General features: G+C 41.6%; 1 pseudogene; it reads right to left on the bottom strand.

The window, feature by feature from the left end:
• Window positions 1–2,981: 2,981 nt before the first annotated feature.
• Window positions 2,982–3,082, bottom strand: LOC129668552 (U6 spliceosomal RNA; annotated as a pseudogene).
• Window positions 3,083–15,508: the final 12,426 nt, after the last annotated feature.

The following is a 15,508-nucleotide window of genomic DNA, read 5'->3' as shown; positions in this document are numbered from 1 at the left end:
AGTACAATCAACAGCCAGGGTTACCCTTCGATTTCCACACACACGCCATGGCACACATGTGCCCACGCTGATACACACACACATACACTGATACACATTGGTAGCACCGCATCAACAATGTGACGTGGTGGTTTGAATAGGTACAGCCCCCAGAGACTCATGTGTTTGAATACTTGGCCCATAGGGAGTGGCACTATTAGGAGGTGTGGCCTTGTCAGAGGAGATGCGGCCTCATTGGAGGAAGTGTGTCACTGTGGAAGTGGGTTTTGAGGTCTCCTGTATGCTCAAGCTATGATCAGTGTGGCATCCTTGCTGCCTGCGGATCAAGATGTGGAACTCTCGGCTCCAGCCTCAGCACCATATTGGCCTGTGTGCTGCCATGATCGCTGCCACAAGGATAATGTACTAAGCCTCTGCAACTGTCATCCAGCCCCAATTAAATATTTTCCTTTATAAGAATTTCCTTAGTCATGGTGTCTCTTCACAGCAATAAAAGCCCAAGGCCAGAATGTTTGATGATATTTTCTAACTATAAAACAAAACAACATGTCTTCATAGTAACAAAAATGATTTCCTGAATCACAAGATAGAAAAAGAAAAATATTTACCCAGGATCAAACGAAATCAAACCAACCAATCAAACAAACAAATGAATCACAAGCTGGAAAGTGGGGTTTGTGGAAGTGGAAAATGAAATAGATTTCAATACTAGGAGTCCATGGCTGCAGATGAGGGCAATAAATAATGACTGCCCCAAACTGATCTGAAACCCTTGGGTAAGCCATGCTAAGCGAAAGTGGCCTCTACCTTACCTAAACAGGCCAACTGAAAACAAACAAACAAACAACAAAACTACTCTTCCAGCCAGTAACTAAAAGGAAATCGTCTTGTTTCTGGAATTCTGGATTCAAAGAGAGAGAGAAAAAAAGCAACAGCTATAACAATAATCTCCCCCGAGGATTGAACAACAATAGCATTGTCACAGAAGTCTAAGAATCAAATGTCTATTATTCATGTATTCATGAGAAATCCAGACTGAGAATTAAATGTATCTGGTCCTAGATGGAAACAATCCCATGACAACAGTGGAAAGGAAGATGCCAGAGAATTTACAGAACTGAGAAAAACATGAATGCACAGTTAAACACACACACATATATGCTTCAAAAATAAGAGCAAATTTGATCCAGTATTATGGTATAAGCCTGTAATCACAGCACTGAGGATGCTGAGGCAGGAGGATTGCAAGATGAAGGCCAGATTGAGCGACATAGTAGAGTCCATGTAAGGAAGGAAGGGAAGGCGGGAGATAATATAAGGAGGGAGGGGTGGAGGCTGGGGAGATGTTGGTAAAGAGCAGCTCTGAGGGGAATGCTTTCCTCATGGAAGAGTTACAGCACTGTGGGGGGAAGGGGATTCAAGTATCTCCAATGGCAGAGTTCCAGCTCTAAGGTGGGAGTTTTCTTCGAGGGAAGTGCTCAGACGGAAATGGTTCCTCAATGGAAGTGTTACATCTGTGAGGGGAAAAGTTTCCAGTTGGGCTGCTACAAACCTCAAAGGCTAAATTATTTTTGTTTTGTTTTGGTTTGGTTTTTCGAGACAGGTTTTCTTTGTGTTGCTGTAGCTATCCTGGACTCACTTTGTAGACCAGGCTGGCCTCAGACTCACACAGACCCACGTGCCTCCACCTCCCTGAATGCTGGGATTAAAAGCATTTGCCACCATGCCCAGCTCAGTTTTAATCCTACTTACACTGTGCTTGGCTTTGCTCACTAATCACTTCTGACTCTTCATAAACTGAGTTTAACATTTACATTAAAAACCACCTACACTACTATAAAACAAGTGCATTATTAATCAGAGATGAAGAAGCTTAATTAAAATAACAAGCAAATTTAAACCCTATCAGTAACTAAACCAATGCTGCAAATATATGTTTTAACATTAGGAGATCCATTAATAAGGTTTATCACACTAAGAAAAAAAAACATATATGCAAGTCCATATATGACAGAAAGGCAAGCATAAATTAATACAAAATTTCAAAGCCAGTGGCTCTTTTCCTAGCTTTATAAAGATCTATTTTTCATCTTCAAAGCCAGCATCTTTTTTAATAGAAATGTGGGTGGTACTCACACTAAAATGAAGAGCAATGCAAAGAACGCCCATTTTTGTCTTATGTATTAATCCAATAATGCTGAGCCAGTGTAATTAGAAATAGGAGCCATGATAAACAGGAAAGGATTAAGTTTTTTGTTTACAGGTGAAATGATTGAATATATAGAAGACTAATAATAAAAATTCATCCTATAAACAATAAAATACTTTGTAAAATAAAATTAGCATGAAACCAGTAACCTCCAAATGTACACAAACTACCAGTATACAGGTATTAGTGAGAAAGATAATTCTATTAGCAGTACAAAAATGATAGCTCATCAAGTTGCATCAGGATGGAGCCTGTCCTCTTCCACTGTGGCCTGGCAAGGTAGTCCTGCCAGGAGGAAGTGATTAAAAAGCTGGCAAGTGAGTCCATGTCTGATGTACTCCCCATTTCCCTTACTAGAGGACCTACTTTAAACCTAAGCTCCCCATCTGCTACATCTTTGTAGGGGAGCTAGGTCAAGTTCATGAGTGGTCCTTGGTTGATGCTTCAGTCTCAGCCAGCCCTCCTGTCGGTTCTAGTTAGTTGGCCCTATTGCTCTTCTTGTGGATCTCCTCTCGCCTCCAGGTCCTTTTCTCTTTCTTCCCAAGAGACTCCCTAAGCATCACCCAATTTTTGACTTTGAGTCTCAGCATCTGTTTTGAGGTGCTGCTGGGTAAAGTCTCTCGGAGGACAACTCTAAGAGGCTCCTGTCTGCAAGCTTAGCACAGTATCATTCATGTCGGAAGGAGGTACTCTCCCATAGGATAGGTTTTTGGTTCGACACTCCATCTATCTTTATCCCATATCTTGTAGGCAGGGGAAATTTGGGGTTGGTAAAAATATGGAACCCATCATGAATTTGCCTATCATCTGTGCACAGGGGCCATGCCAATCTTCCCTGTATTGTGACTTTAGTGTATGTGTACTGAAGCACAAAAATACATTTTTAAAAATTTTTATTGTTACCATTTATTACAATTTATTCAATTTGTATCCCAGCTGTTGCCCCATCCCTCATCTCCTCCCAATCCCATTCTCCTTCCCCTATGCCCCTTCCCTAGTCCACTGATAGAGGAGGACCTCTTCCCCTTGTATTTGATCCTAGCCTATCAGATCTCATCAGGACTGACTGCAATTGTCTTCCTCTGTGGCCTGGCAAGGCTGCAATCCCCCCCCAGGGGGGTGGTAATCAGAGAGCTGGCCACTGATTTCTTGCCAGAGAAATTTCCTGATCCCCTTACTAGGGCCCGCACATACACATTGACTCTATGGGCTACATCTGTGCGGGGGTTTTAGGTCTTCTCCATGTATTATCCTTGGTTGGGGTTTCATTCTCTTCAGGGACCCCAGGGCTCAGTTTTTATGGCTCTGTTGGTCTCCTTTTGGAGCTCCTGTCCCCTCCAGGTCTTTCTATCTCCCCTTTCTTTCATAAGATTCCCTGCACTCTGCCTAATTTGGCTATGAGTCTCAGCCTATGTTTCATACCTCGATCAGTAGAGACTTTCAGAAGCCATCTGTGGTAGGCTCCTGTCCTGTTCCCTGTTTTCTACTGCTTCCAATGTCTATTGTGTTTATCCTAAATGAGGATTGAGCATATTCCCTAGGATCTTCCTTGTCGTTTAGCTTCTTCAGGAGTATAGATTTTAGTTAGTTTTGTTGGTATAATGTTCTTTTGAAATGTATACACCTTACCCTTGTTCATTCAAATGCTGATTTCTCCCCCCCCCCCGTTTCAATCCAGATATTGCATTGTGATACTTATTCTAAGCATCCTATCACTATTTTGTGTAAACAGGCCAAAATAAAGCAACTACCCACAATGTTGAGCAAGGGGGAGAGCCAAAGGACAGGAAAGAGGGAAGGAGCCAGAGGGCAGAAAATGAGTGTAGGAAAAAAGGCAAGGAGAGCTGGGAGAGCAGAGGCAAGAGCAGAGATCTTGGAACAGCATGGAGAGAATGAACCAGACCTAAGATTACACAAAAAGCAAGTATAATGGGTAAAATCTAAATGTTAGGAAACTGAGTGCTTGGAGGTTTAGGAGGGAGTAACTATTGCCCAGAATTGTGTTCTAGGTTAGCTAAATAAACGCAGTGTCTGTGTGGTGATTTGGGTATACAACTGTTTAGGACTAACAGCAGCAATTATCAGAAGCTATATCAATAGTAAATATTAATTGCCGTACAACAATGTTTATTCTATATTATATGGCTATTATCCACTTACGAGTGAGTATATATACCGTGTGTCTTTCTGCTTCTGGGTTACCTCACTCAGCATGATCTTTTCTAGTTCCCATCACTTGCCTGCAAATTCATGATTTCCTTGTTTTTAATAGCTGAGTAGTATTCCATTGTGTAAATGTACCACAATTTCTGTATCCATTCCTCTGTTGAGGGACATCTAGGTTGTTTCCAGATTCTGGCTATTACAAATAGAGCTGCTATGAACATGGTTGAGCAAATGTCCTTATTGTATAATTTAGCACATTTTAGATATACATCCAGGAGTGGTATAGGTGGATCTTGAGGTAGCATTATTCCCAATTTTCTAAGAAAGCACCAGATTTATTTCTAAAATGGTTGTACAAGTTTACACTCCCACCTGCAATGGACGAGAGTTCCCCTTTCTCCACATGTGCTGTGGTTCACGTACTGACCTGTGACTAATTTTCTCATTTCCATCTAACTGAGGCAGCCTAAATCCTTTCTTTCACATATCCCTGTTGCTAGCAATACTAGTCTCAAGCTTTGGCATTGTTGTTAAATAAGACAGTAGATTACTTAAACAGGAGCACTGATACCACAGAAGTTAATGTGTTAGCCTGTAAAGCTCCATACTGACTAATGGAGTACACAAATGAGCATCTTCACATCACAGGTAGGATGGGGGAGGATGGCCAGACATATCTCACTACTCTGAATGGAGTTCACTTTGAAATTAATGAGTTATTTATTTCTGGGAATTTTCCACTTAACATTTCTACACAGTATTGATCATGGTTAAATGAAGCTGGATAAAGACCATGAGTAAGGGAAACTACTACATTCTCAAATAATGATACGCTTACCCAAATGCAAAGTAGAGGAGAAACAGCATTGCCTCTGATGGAATGCCCTCTATACAGCCATACCTACCAACTTTGTCCCTCACTATGTGCCCTCCTTTCCTCGATCTCACACTGAAGAGTGACTGCAGTTCCCCCATATTGGATCACTCTGTTCACATCTGTCGATTCAGCAAATGTCACCAGCAGTGAGAAGCAGAACTCTGAGCAAATCTGTTTCTAAAGGGAACTAGGGCCACTTTCTAGGACACCAAGCAGCGCTTTCTACTTCCTTCGTCCAGCAAGTGTAGACTACAAGAGACTTGAGGATGGACATATTGAATTTTATAAATTAAGCCTCCACAACTTCAGAAGTAGAATCTAGCAGAAGAGGCTTGAGACGAGCTAGTCAACAACTCCTTAACACAGCATGGTCTGTGCTTCACTCTTGTGCTGTTCTATCTACCCTTAATCAACTCATCACCCAAAGAGAGATTCAACGCATCCTTGTGACATTTTTCAGAGTAGCAGACGACTTGCTCTGCCATTTTCATTCTGTTCCTTCCACCCTTAAAATTCTGTTAGTTTGAGTCCTCCATTTTTGGCCAAGAAGAACAAAGCCTGTACTTGTTGAAAACATTGCCTGTGAAGATAAGTGCTGTGGGTACAGTCCATTTTAGGGCCAGCTGAAATAGTTCATGATCAGGATTTAAAAACTGGCACATATTTCTCACTAACTCAAAATACAAATCCAGAACCATATACTGTCTTCCTAACCATTTTTTTTTTTTAGATCATCAGATTCCCAAAAAAATGAGCCAAATCAGGTATCCCTCTAACATAGTCCTTTACCTGGCCATTTGGTAACTAACTAAATAAAACAGTGTGGTCATTCCTGAGTCCTGAGATTTTGGTACCAAAGTTCCCCTAGACATCCCTCCAGGCTCGAAATGAACACACTGTTCCCCAGCTCCCTGGTCTATAAAACTTTGGACTCTACACTTCTCTCAATTTCCAAACAATAGACTAGGGACATGATCATATTTTCCAGGCTCTGGGTTGCCCTCTGCTGGGTCATAGCAGTGGCTAATGCACACGGACCAGCAAGGCTGCTACAAATGATCACAACAACCACAATAGCTCAGAAGTCCATGTTTTTTGTATTTCTGAACCTACACTATATTTTAAGGGGTAAGATACACTGAGGCTTTGTGACATCAGAGACAGAAATGAACCATTAAGACACTGTAGCGAGCTCATGCTTGGAGATGAAATAAGGCATTGTCTTCTACAGAGACAGATGAAGCTGTGATAGCCTGGGAGCTGACTCCGTACTCCTGTTACTGCTGCTGTTTTCTCTATGTACTCACCCCTGGATTGTTCTCTTGGCTGCTCGTCTGGCATCATCCTGTTCAGTTTCTGACCACATTCCAGTTCTTGACTTTGGCTGGCTCTCGACTTGTGACTTGGACCTGATAACTGCTCTAGTTTTCCTGGGCTACCCTGGCAAGGCTCTTGTTTTGACCCTGGGTAACCCTATACCACCATTGTACTTGCTGGTCTTTTCAAAGTGAGCTTTAGGAAACAAGGATTAAGGGGATGGAGAGATGGCTCAGCATTTGCTACTCTTCTAGGGTACCCAGGCTTGATTCCTAGCATCCATGTGTTGCCTTACAACAATCTGTAACTCAAGTTCCAGAAACCCCAACACCCTTTTCTTGCCTCTGCAGGCACAGTATGCATGTGGTACGTAGGTAGGCAAACATCTTTATATATACAATAAACAAATCAACAAAAACAATCCAGGGATTAAGCATTTCATGTTTTTTAATGTCTCTGCCTAGCCTTCTTACTTTTTGTCAGATTTTAGAATATATATCCTAATCATTTTTAAGATTTATTTATTTGCTTTATGTAAATAGGTGTTTTCTACATGTGTATATGTCTGCACACCAGAAAAGGGCATCTGATTCCAATGGACTGCAGCTATATATGGTTGTAAGCCACCACATAGGTGCTGGGGATTGAACCTAGGACCTCTAGAAGAGGAGTCAGTGTGTTTAACCACCGTGCCATCTGCCCAGAATATAAATCCTAATCTTAAATTTACTGAATGTTGAAGTAACAAAGGAGAAGGAAGTATTATCAGTAAATAAGAGCCAATGTAGTTCAATAGATACAATTTTGGGTGAGTCCAGGAAGGTGCTTACACTAGTGAGTGTTGACCCTTTTCTTGTGTCACCAATTCAAATGCTTCGGACAGATGCAGCCAGTTTTATCTGCCATCTGAGCACTCTCTCGTCCTGACAAGTTGATATATAAGATCAACCATCTCAATAAATGACCAATAATTTTCCCCAGAGTCATTATACTCCCAAGCTTGTTGTGTTCTTATTATGCCAGGTTGTGACTGACTCAATCCTCCCCACGAATCTTACTGACTATTGCTCACCCAGCCCCCCCCCCAGCACATTTCTGTCAAGCTGCTTTTTTAGTTCATGAAAGTGCCGGGGGTGGGGATGCCTAAACCCCAGCTTATCTACTTGATTTTCTTGGCACAATAAATGTTTGTTCTAATAATAAAGATTAAAAGAGAGAGGAGAAGCTCTTTAAGAGGGGAAACGCTCCCTGACCTAGACTTACCTTCCTGGTGAATCCTAATGAATTTAGAAATTCTGGATGAGCTCATTATTATAATTAGAAATAAAACTTGATTCATCCTAGCTGTCAAGATGCTTAATATAATGGGTGTGTCTCTAGATGTCACCAGTTTTTGATGAAATAAGCTTATCTTTAAAAAAAAAAAATCCAGGTTTTCCTGGCTTTCGGGAAGTCTACTCTCGTCCTCGACTTCTCAAGAGGTTTCTGGTGGAGCACTTAAGACTTGTTAGATACACTGCAGGTCAAACCTGGCTCTCTCTTTGCAATATTTACAACCAATCTGGGCTTCCAAACATTAACTTCCAAACCTTTTGCACATTGCATCATGCTATCTCATCTCTTGGTTCTCTACCCCAGATTTTTCAACAGGAAGGAACATCGATTCCTTGGTTAATTCTCTGAATGTGGTTGGGTCCCTAATTGCAGTATTTTACAGAACTATCAAATGTGAAAGGGACAAGAGAAGTACACCTTGTCAGACCGCAGACTGACCCTCTAGCTGCTTTTTCTTGCTACTGTAGTGTTTCCCCGTAGACCTAGTTAAGGAAGCCTGCTGTGCCATGAACCTCTCAGAGAGCTGAGTTCTCCCCTCTACCTGACAGCTGTAAGACCCACTCCCGATCCCTAAGGTTCCCACTGCCTAGAAAGATGACCTTGAGCTGCAGCTAGAGCTTTTTCAGTGGCTTCCTGACTTCTCTCGCATAGGTTAGATCAGATGGACAGCTACTCCCTTCCACACAGAAAACCCCTTTGTCTTATAGGATGGGACTCCAGGACCTCTGTCATGCTATATACGGTGCTTATTTCTCTTAATGCTCTCTCACTTCAGAGCCTCATCATGGCTGCCTCCAGCTGTGAGCTTATAACCCTCTCATTGAAGCTCTTCCAATGGGTGCTTTAGTCTCAGCTTCCTTTCTGTGAACCAGTATTCATTTTTTATTAACAAAGTTTTGTTTCTAACATAGTTAATAGGAGTGTGTATGTTTGGGTTCTATAGGAACTAAATAAATCGTTATGTGCCCTTACAGAAGATCCGGGAAGTTTCCCCATGGCGGTTATCAGATTAACATCCACAAAATTGGGTGTTAGTCCAGTCTTAACATCTCCCAGTGGGATTGTTGTTTTGTTGTGGTTGATATTTACATGTTTTCAAGTGTAGTTTTGTGACTCTGAAAATTACAAAATGAGGAAGTGGGGGCTGGCCAGATGGCTAGTTGGACATAGGTACTTGCTACCAAGCTTGGCCTGAGTTTGATCTCTGGAACCCACACAGCAGAATGAAAGAACCAAAGTCAACAAGTTATTCTTTGACCTCCACACATGTACCATGACATAAGTACACATAAAGAAAGAAATGTAATAAAACTTGTTTTAATTATGGAGAGGAATACTCTATGCCTTAATAATAGATAGATAGATAGATAGATAGATAGATAGATAGATAGATAGATAGATAGATAGATAGACAAACCTCTTTCCTATCTAGTAAAAAAGTCAAAGGTGGGAATATATCCCGCCTCCCAGAGAAATCATAGAAATCTATAGAACTCACCGCATGTGTCACTCTGACCTGGATGGCCCCACGGGATAATCACAGTGTTCAATAGAACAGTTCACAAGCTTTAAGGTATCAGCCTCTAAACAACACTGCAGGAGCTAGCCACATTTTACCAAAATCTACGATTGATGTGATTATGACAACCGTTTTTCAAGGGAAAAACTCAGAGAAAAAAAAAAAAGGTAAATACAACTTTCAATAGAGGAGAACAACAACAAAATCTCCATTTGGGGCATCTGCATTCAGACCTCTCGATATTTCCTGGAAAGTGGGTGGGATTCATTTCACAGTCGGATAACTTAAGAAACTACTGGCAATTTTCCTATAATATAATAAAGTGTACCTGCTTTTCAAAAATTGTACCTCTATGCTTCCAGAAACCCAAACCACCAGCAACTCACAAAGGGCAATTCTCTTACTGAAAATATTACATTTCTGAGCTTATCAAACACCCTAGTGCCAGCACAGCTCGTACTACTGTTATTTATTGAGGAAAAATATTCAGTAAAACGTGAGCTGCTTCCCATGTCCTGGGCGCTGCAGCAGGTGCTGCTTCTGCGGTGCAGCCACCGGAGAGTAAGTTGCGGTGTCAGGGAGCTCACAGCCTGATGAATGAAAGGTCTCTGTCATTTTATCTCATCTTATAGACAGAGAAACTGGGGCTTAGCAAAATGAAATGTGTGTGTCTGTGCATGAGGTGGCCAGAGCAGGACACTGGGTGTCTTCCTCTACGTCTCTCTGCCTTGTTGCCTTGAGAGAGTGCCTCTCACTGAACTGGAATTTCACTGGCTCTCCTGGTCTTCATAGATCTGTTCCCCTATGCCAGGGTTCCAAGTAGCCATGCCCCACTTCTCATGTGGGTGCTGGGGATTTGAACTGAGATGGTTATGCTTGCTGGGCAGGCATTCTTGATAACTTAGCCATCTTAGCCGTCATCTTAAATGTCTTAAATTGTGCAACTGAGTCTTTAAGGCAAAACCCCCTACTGCTACTAACACAAACCCTTCAATGTTGAGAACAGAGAGCAACTGACTTTATTCTGATAATGCCTGCAAGGACATTGGGGATTAGCACAATGTTCAGTCTTTCTGGATTCGCTCTGAATATATAACTAAACAAGGACTTGAAATATTATAACGTGGCATCAAGAAGACAAAACTGAGCACGGCGTGAGTTAAGTATGACTCAGCTTAAGAAATCTTCTTTGTATTTTTATTCCTCAGTTACAACTGTACTCATTCTACACTGACATGCCACCCTCACATTTTATGCACTTTGCATGGCTATTTAATTTTTAAAAAACTGTGCGTCGTTAGTTATTTTAATGTTTCATAACAGCCCTTTTTAAAACTGAAGATCCAAAAGTTCTTCCAAGATGGAGTTAGCTTTAGCACACACACACACACACACACACACACACACACACACACACACACAAAAAAAAACCTCAAACTATGAGACACACAGTTAAATTTGAAATTCAGATGAACAATAAATAATTTTTTAGTATAAGTATGTCTATGCCATGTTTGGGGCATACTCACTTTGAAAAGAGAACCACTTTTTCTAGAGCTCAAATTTTACTGGATGCCTTGTATTTTATCTGGCAACCCTGGTCTCAGGACACAGGCTTAAATCATGAAGCTGCTACCTTCATGCTGTGCACTGGTCATTTCAGGGCACTGTGAGAAATGAACACTTGTTCCAGTGTGTTGGGAAGTTTCAGTGGACGCTGCTTCAATTGCTGCACAGCTTGCGGGGTCCCCTATAGTTATTTGCCATTACGGAGATTTGCAGCATACGTGGCCCTTGATCTGAGCTATAGTCAACTCAAAAGCTGTCTGTGATACTCTGTTATTTTCTGCTGTGCTGAAGCCAAGGTAATTATGGATTTCTCCAGAGGAAAACATATCCATTGATTTTAAGTTTTTCAGGGGAAGGTTAATTTAATGTAAGTTTCCTCCTGCAGTGACTGCCACTTTCTTTGAGTCCACACAACAGTCGGGTAGCAAACAAAACGTCTTTTGTCGAGAAGTAGGCACAGAGCTTTTGCTTTTTTGGTTTGTTTAGCTTGAAGGAGTCAATTTGGGGAGAGGGGTTGGTGGGAAGCGAGGGTTGGTGGTGGAAACTTGAAGCAAGGTTCTGTAACCTTAGGTCACTGGGCTTCTGAGGGACAGGTTAACTTTTGGTTTGGGGATTTTATTTGCCCTCAAGAACCCATCTGAGGAGTCCACCACAGACTAGACAGAAACATGAAAACCCTTCTGTCACTCCGCTGATGTTGGCTCGTGAGCCTTCCTCAAACCAGCTCCACAGGAAAGTCTAATATTTGAACTTTTCACTCTTGATTCGTTTTATTAGACAGCAGTGAAAGTCATCCTTGTGCTAGATGCTGAAGAGAAAATGTAAACCCCACTATTAATTACCCTTTGTGTAGGTCCTGTCTTCCTGTTAACTTTTCTTTAAGAGATTCTTTCCCTTTAACTCACTTGTCTGCTGTAGAAACATATTTAAAGAAATCAATGATAAGGAAAATAGAAAGGATGGGTTACAGAAGACCACCCAGGGAAATTGTTTTTATATGCCATTAAAAACTTTCCAGTCTTTAAACTTAGTTTTACTTGTGACCTGAATAGACTAGAAATGAATTTCTCAAAGCTTAAAAAGAGAAAGAGGGAAATAACAGACCTTCATGTAGCCTTTTCACAGAAGTTGTAGGGGAATCTATGTTTTATAACATTTTAGTTACATCTTAAAATGTTTCTCCATAAATACATATGTTTGAAAATGGAGATTTATTTTAAGAAGGAAGCCTGTAATTAAATCCGTGTTCTACTCTTTCCTGATGCTCTAGTCAAAGCATTATCCAAATGCCAGAGAACCTCAGTGCACAGTGGCCAAACTGGGAACATCAAACACTGTTGTAGACTTTGCTTTTTGGGGCAGTGCTGGGAGCACAATAAATTGAGCAGACGATCCAGTGGTTTCTCCTATTGCTTTCAGCCTCACGTACATATAACTCACGCCATTATCAGCATTACCTGTGCACTGTTAATCCCCTACCCCCAAACAAAAAGACAGAAATACGGTAGAAGAGTGTGATAAATGGGTCTACAAATAAATTTTTGTTAATAATTTCTGTATTATTGTGTATGTACGGACACACACACCCAAACATCCCTGAGAGTGAATTTTCATAAAAATAATTATTTATTTTGCTAGTAAAACACCGAAAGAATTTTTTATGGCCTACATTTAAAAATAATTCCCACTTTCAGGTTGCAAATTGACCAATGTCCAAATCTGCTCCCAGTTGACATTCCTATGACAACAATTTAAAAGACATATACTCATCAGAGAGTGGAAAAAGCTATGTGTCTTGGTGGATCAGGATTCATTCGAGAATAGACCATCAAAAGGATGAATAGAGCCACACTTTAAGTATGCACTATTAGGAACAGAGCGTTGAAAGAAATATTTGGGAGGTCACATGTATTCGTGGTTTGTGTGTGGAAGGCAGACATAATAATAATAGTGAGCTCGCCGGTCCCCTGCGTGTCCACCAGACTGTGGAATTGCTTCCAGTGGGCTTCCGCATCAGTAATAGTAAGAATGATGATGTATCCTTCCCTATGAACACTGAGACTGCCCAAGAGAAGGCAGATTAGGTGTATATTTTAAGAAACTACACAAAGAACTTATAAGGGAAAAATTATGGTCTTTATTGTGTCTTCCTTCAAATACCTGAGAAAACCAGCTTATTAGGAAGAAGAATTTATTTTGGCTCATGGTTTGAGAACTTTAGTCCATCAGGGCATTGAGGGAATAACAAAACACCAAGATGGCCAGCAAGGAGGGGCCGCAGTGGAGGGAGGGCAGGACCACCCAGCTTCTTCCTCCTGCTTTATTCAGTCTGGAACCCCAGCCTGTGGACATTACCATCACCAGTCAGGGTGGGTTTTATCTCTGCTGTTACTGACCCTCACGTCAATCATTTCCAGAAATGCCTTTGCTGATGTTCCCAGCAGGGTGCTTTACTAATCTCTCAGGCAGCTCTCAATTCAGCCAAGTTGACACGCACAGTTAACTACCACAATAACAGAAGCATTTGAAAGACATTTCTTTTCTCTGTAGGTTGATAAATGTTGGTCCTCCTCCCCAGAGTCCAGCCTGTGGGTGAGGGTAGGGGGCTCAGGGCGAGGGGGTGAGAGGCACCAGCTGCAGACTCCTTTATTCCAGAACACAGAACACCTTTACGGCTTTGGGTGCCCAATCAGGTTCAGTTCTGTGATAAGTCCCACCAGGCAGGGTCAGAGGAGTAGAGCAGGCCTCATTAAGATGACCAGCTTTGCTGTTCTCAACCCATTTCACAACAGTCTTGTCAGAAACGCCCACTGAGTGCACATATGCTCACAGCGTTACTCGCTTGGGGCCGGGTTTCTTATCAATGCTCTATGACTGCCCTGTGTCCTGTAGAATACTGGGCAGCGTCCCTGGCCTCTATCTCGGCATGCAAGAAGCACTAACTCCTGTCCCAGCCATGAGAGAGGGAAAAAAAAGTTTCCAGATGTTGAACGCTCTCTCTGGAGCCAAGTTACTCCTAGTTGAGAATGACTGCTGTGCGCTAGGACGGTGATACCCGGACTGTAATGAAGGCAGCCCCGTAAGGTTGCTTTAGAACATGGGTGCCTAGCAGATCTCTTATCCTGAGACAGAATTCAGCAACGTTGAGGGAAATGCCAACAATCCGGATTTTCAATGGACACATCTCAAACAATTATATATATATGCCCTCCAGGTGGGTGTCCCTTTGTGATTACAATGACAGCCCCACCACAATGGCCTTCCTGCACAGCACTCCCGGCACGCCTGAGCTCAGTTGTCCTCCCATCCCTCTGTGCCATTCTCACCGTGAGACTGACACAGAAATGGTTGCCTGGTTCAGATCTGTGACCTTGGAAGGCTGGACAGAAGTTCATGAAATGAAAGAAGAGTAGATTAGTACACTTTGAAAATGGCCCTAATGGGTCCTCTTCCGTCTGACTACCGGCCCTTACTTAAGATGGTTTAGCTATGGAATTTAACAGCACCTTCAGTTCTCATATGAAGGGGTGCCACAGAGAAAATAAAGTGTGGATTTTATCTTTAGTTCAAATTCTGCCTTTCTAGAATTACAATTGTTTGTTCCCTACAGCATCCATGAGGAGGCCACATACCGCACCTTTCTGAGCCTGTCAGTTTAAACAGCTTCAGGTTATGTTGAACTAAATGAAGAATCATCCTTCTTTCCTTCTTGGAAAACACTCAAATAGTCTGGGAAGTAGATGGGGAGAGTTATTTATGTTCATTTTATTGTTTAGTTTTTAAGTTTTTTATTTATTTTTTATTGATTATGGTGTATTCACTTTGTATCCCAGCTGTACCCCCTTTCTCATCTCCTTAATTATTTAGCTTTTTGTTGTTGTATTTTATTTTATTTTATTTATTGAGATAGGGTTTTTCTGTGTAATCCTGGCTACCCTAAAAGTTGCTCTGTAAACCAGGCTGGCCTCAAACTCAGAGATCCACCTGCCTTTGCCTCCCGAGGGCTGGGATTAAATGCATATATCACTATGCCCAGTTGGAGAGGAGTTTGTAGCAAGAGTTTTTTTGTTTTGTTTTGTTTTTGTTTTTGTTGCTTTGTAAAACTAATTTGTCACTCTGCTGTTACTAAATGTCTTACATTCACCTCAAATCTGATTTTTAAATGTCTTTTACTTACTTATCTATTAGTGCTGTATACTTTCTTGATGATGAAACTTACTCCTGTAATTACGTTTTATAATCTCTGTCCCTGTCCCTACCATAGTATGAGGTACAGACTGAAAGAATGGTGCAGTTTAAGCTACACATAGAAGCAAAGGCCTGTGGTCCCTGTGAGCTGGATGCAAGGGGAACTAAGAGGATAGTCACATGATTCAGGTAAGCCTGAACTACATAGCAAGTCCCAGGCCACCCAGGGCTATAAAGCAAGACCCTGTCTCGGGAGCAGGGGTGGGAGGGCTTAAGTGATTTCATAAATGATTTATTAATCAGTTCCTTTCATCACTGGCTCCGAAGC

This window comes from Psammomys obesus, unplaced genomic scaffold (genome assembly GCF_907164565.1).
Source record: "Psammomys obesus unplaced genomic scaffold, mPsaObe1.curated_primary_1811, whole genome shotgun sequence".
Lineage (NCBI taxonomy): Eukaryota > Metazoa > Chordata > Mammalia > Rodentia > Muridae > Psammomys > Psammomys obesus.
The sequence above is the reverse complement of the archived record's forward strand: the minus strand, read 5'-3'. Positions and strand labels throughout refer to the sequence as shown.